Source organism: Odontesthes bonariensis, chromosome 16 (assembly GCF_027942865.1).
Source record: "Odontesthes bonariensis isolate fOdoBon6 chromosome 16, fOdoBon6.hap1, whole genome shotgun sequence".
Classification (NCBI taxonomy): Eukaryota; Metazoa; Chordata; class Actinopteri; order Atheriniformes; family Atherinopsidae; genus Odontesthes; species Odontesthes bonariensis.
Window position 1 is genome coordinate 5,846,308 of NC_134521.1, and position 4,638 is coordinate 5,850,945.

Consider the following 4,638-nt stretch of genomic DNA (forward strand, 5'->3'; position numbering starts at 1 on the left):
ACACTGGAGAACATTTTCTGTCTAAAAGTAATTTAACTTCAATACCTCTTGCAAATGGGAACTGGCAACCTGTATATTCATTTCAGTTGCTCAGAATTAAAGATCAAAGTCTTTTAGACTCATAATACAGTGAGTTATATATCAATCAAGCTCAACCAAGAACCAGGAAATGTTTGGCATGGTTGCTTAAAAAGAGCTTAAATTGATTTAATTTGTTCGTGGACACCCAGGGACCCGATAGCACCAGTGTCACGGTAGCATTTGTTTCCCTTAGCTTGTCTATTAAAGTGACATCTAGTGTGTAAACGATGTAACGATAATGGTAGTTATTTTAGTAATCTAAATAGTGACATATTTAGCAACAAGTTCTTGAAGATGAACAGACTGCTGAGTGTCCGCTGTAAGGTGTCTCAAGTCAAAAACTCCACACAGATGCTGTGTCCTCTTGATTTTACTGGATTTTTGCATTTCCTTCTTTTCATGTCATTGTAGCGTGGTGCAGAGTGAAGACTGCCTCCACTACACATTTAATTTGTTGTAATGATTTTTGTTCTGCAAAGAGCAAAAGTAGGTAAACTTATTTATTCCCGTTCGCCACACACAGCTTCTTTCGCATTCACAGGTGTGTTCTCGTTCTCTAATAACATCAGCACCAACATCAAAACAAATAATTATGTATTTTACATCACTATTCAAAAACCAGTTTCATCAAGTACATTCAATATCAACTTATTTCTGAAATACACAGTCAGTCAATCACGTCTCCCAAACATTGTCATATTAACCAAATTAATCATGTATCTATTCTTCTTAAACTATGAACTAAACATGAGCAGCGCGAGCTTTTAAGATCAACTTCTATTCCTCTCCAGCTTAACGGGCGCTCGAGGTTGCTAGGCAACCAACACTAACCACTGGCTAGCCATTCTCAATACGTTACGTTCGCTGAACAAGTAACGTTCATAACCAAAATCACAAAGTCCAACTGGGATTATAAAGTACCACATAAACATTGTCATATTAACCAAATTAATTATATATCTATTTTAAGTTATTTATTTCTAAAATCATAAACTACACATGAGCAGCGCAGATCGACTGTTATTCTCCAGCTTAACGGGCGCTCGAGGTTGCTAGGCAACCAACACTAACCACTGGCCAGCCTTCCTCAGTACATTACGTTCGCTGAACAAGTAACATTTATAACCAAAATCACATTAAGTCCAACCGGGATTATAAAATACCACATAACATATTCACACATCAATTACACCCTTCTAACCCTCCCTTCTTACCTGCAAAGAGCAAAAGTAGGTAAACTTATTTATTCCCGTTCGCCACACACAGCTTCTTTCGCATTCACAGGTGTGTTCTCGTTCGCGGAACGTATTCCCGCGAGACTTCCATTTGTCCCTGAACACACAGTGTAGCGAACGAGCCCTCTGCTGGTAAGGGTTAGACACTGCATCCCGATTGCTTGATGACCATATTTTACACTAAATAATAACAACAATAAACTAATCTCCTATCTTATCACAAAACACCCAGACTATTTTCACCACCCTGAACATGAGCTGTCCAAAATGGGAAATCAAATTAACTATGGCTCTGTATGCCACATCATGAAATAAAATATTTGATCAAGATTGACCATTTGTTTTTCATTATTTATGGAGTTTTTGCTGCTAATATTAAAGTCCCTTTACTGTCTTGAATATGAATATGCTGAGGACGGGACATTCAGTCACCAGAAAACTAAGTTGCCATCTTACGTTCTCAGTTATGTACAGAATTGATACAATATGTAGATGACTTGTGTGGCCGTTTTTTTCCCTCCATGCATTTCACATCTTGCATATCCCGATAACATAACAAAGGACGGTAACTGTTTCTCGACTCTAAAAAACTATTTCAGTGACCGTCTATATCTAGATTATAAACCCAGTATCAAACACAAAGTACAAACTCAGTTTATGTTGTTTTATTCCTTAAGCTGTAAATCTGCCAGTAGCAGTTGTCTTCAACAGTCCCTTTCTTTAATGTTTGATTGCTCAAATCAAATGCTCATCCATAGTTTCCTCATTTGACTAATCGCACGAGTTATCAACTGTTACCTCCTCTACAGAAATGAATAACTTGGACGGTTAATTACTCACTGACATGAAAGAAAGGAATTCCTTAAGACCCCTTTCCAATAACGAGAGGTATGGTCTCCACTTAGTGGCACCTTCTTTCTTCATAACATCCATGAATAACTAATCCTATATCTCAGATTTCTGATTGCACTGTAACATATTTTCTATTTAACAATATTTCTTCTCCCGGTTCAATTGAACTTTTCCACCAATTCAACAAAATATTTTGCAACAAAAATAGGGTCAAATAAATGCCACATTCATTTTAGTCACAGTCATACCTGACAGCCTTTCAATCTGATAATGGCATGCTTTGAAAAACCTAAAAAATTAGGTCTTAATTTTTAATAATGCCTCATTTTGCCAGTGTCGGTGTCTACTTGGTGGATAATACGAGGTTATCAAAGTCGCAGACAAAAAGACACAAAACCAGTCAAACAGATAAACCACTGAAGCATGTAAGGACTGGAATGTTCTGACGACTTGGTTTGTACTTTCATAGACACCTACCACTGATGACAACAAAACACCAAACTCTAATCCCTGTCGTGACAAACCAGAACAATGTTTGCAGACAAGTAGGTGGAGTTTAGAGAATTGTATGTGACAACCCCCACCACCCAAATGCGCTTACATATCAGGGATATGTTGCCAAAGTCTTCTCTCTCCTCCCACGCCTGAAACGTTTGATGTGCTTTTCATGCATTGTTTATTCTTTTCCTGCAGGGAACCATCTTGGGGACTATTTGAAATAATTTGGCTTCCTCTTGACACCTTACAAAACAAATACAACCCTACACAATGGCTTGAGAACCACAATATAAGAGACATGCCTTGATATCAGACGAATTAATCTTATTCATGAATATTGTAAATCAAGGTATTTTTTTTTAACTTACTTCCCCCAAAATAGAAAAGAATAGTCTTTGTGATTATAATGACTCCACTGTGCAGTTGCCTGTCATTGGCTCCTGGCTCCACCCACCCCCATCAGTACCTGGATACTGCCTTTTAATTGGACTGGTCCATCTTCACTTGTGGTCAGCTATTTAAGTTTTATTCACCTCTCGTTTATGGCAGATGTGATTAAATGTGAGCAGCTTGCCAATTTGTCTCTTGTTTAGCTCTATGTTTTTTTAAATGGTGGTAACCACACTGCTTACTTTCAATATAATCTTGTAGCCAGATCGTGTTTTGCTTTTTCTCTCTTAGATTAGAACCATTTCAGTTTACTGTGTCACTATCCATTTTGCTCTATGTTACTGATCCCCTATTACCCAAATGCCCTGATTTTTTCATGTGCAGTTTTGCTTTTGTTGTTGTGCACTTTTTGGTTTGTCCCTAAACAATAAATGACATTTCCTTATGAGATTCCATCTGGTTCCAATGTTACTTCCCCCTTTCCCTGGCTGTGTCAGAACACATTGCCTCCATTACATCTACTATGATTTGAATAGTGCCCAGGGTTCTAGCTAGCGCAAACTTGCGTCACGGCCCGTTACGCTATAATTTTGGACCGCTACGCTTATTTTCAATACAGCGTAACGGCATTTTGTCTGTATTTATTTGTACAATAACGCCAGATCAATGCCATTTTCACCTTTCTGACAAACTTGACACATTTTTTCGCAATGGCAGCCAAGAAAGGTTGCGCTGCCTGTCAGTACAACCGAAGACGAAACTGTAGCTCCAGGCAGAGGCACTCCGCGTCCGCGGCTCCTAGAATCTCTGGTAAGAGTGCTCCGTAGCCATGGTTACCCACACACGCAGAAGCGCACACTTAAGGGGATTCGGCAGAAATCATGTTAGAATAGCTGTAGCCTATTTCAACCCGTCCCTATTTGAAGTAAGCAAAAACTTTTTCAAAGCTTCTTACATACAATATGTGATGAGCTGATCAGGTTATCATTTAAGCTGAACGTGCAGTTGACTTGGCGCTCGAGAAAAGAACAGAAAACAGTCCTCTCCACGAAAGATGATGGAATAAAGCAACCACAAACGCTCTGTCTCTTTCTCTGTCCTACTTGTTGTCATACCTAAGCTTTACCCTACTGTTTTTACCTCTGTCAAGGAGGTTATGTTTTTGGTTGCGTTGGTTTGTCTGTCTGTCTGTCTGTTTGTTTGTCTGTCATCAGGATAACTGAAAAGTGTGTTACTTTAATAAACGTTTTTTTTAAATCTCTATTCCTGGTTATGTCTAAGTTTTAATGTCTTCTGACAAGGTCCATTATGAAGGTAACACACTGCCAAAAGCAAAGATGGGAACATCTCCCATTAAGACTTTATTGTTTTTAAAGTACAATTTCTCCCTTTGGGTACCCCTAGAATGGCTAATTTTCACCTTGAATTTCCAAAATCTCCGCATCGCGGAAGGGGGGGTCACCCCCCCGGGCTTGGTCGCTTCCCTCCCTCGCCTACACCACTACGCTATAATTTCATCCTAGCTAGAACCCTGGTGCCACAGCTACACATGCAAGATTTGTGACTCAAGATCATGGTCCAG